Genomic DNA, 346 nt, shown 5'->3' with positions numbered 1-346 from the left:
ATTACTATTGGAAGCCATGATTTGCATATTTGAAGTAATTTTTGGAATTTTTCTATAATTTGATTAGATTAAAATGGCTCCACGTCAAAAGAGACGAGTTGAGTTCGACGAGTCTCGCTTCGTCAATGTGATGGCTCAAACAAAAATCACTTCCATATTTAAAGGAAAGAAGGGTATACAAGATCGAGTTTTTGAAAGTCCGGGAGGAGAAATTGAACGAGTTATTACTTAGCGGATGTGGGAAAATTTTTGTTACACCACCAATAAAGCTGATGCAAACGTTAGAAAGGAGTTCTACGCCAATGTAATCTATTCTGAGGTTGGGATTGTTCAAGCGCGTGGAGTT

The sequence above is a fragment of the Phalaenopsis equestris genome, unplaced genomic scaffold (assembly GCF_001263595.1).
Source record: "Phalaenopsis equestris unplaced genomic scaffold, ASM126359v1 Scaffold000002, whole genome shotgun sequence".
NCBI lineage: Eukaryota > Viridiplantae > Streptophyta > Magnoliopsida > Asparagales > Orchidaceae > Phalaenopsis > Phalaenopsis equestris.
Note: the sequence above shows the minus strand (reverse complement) of the source record.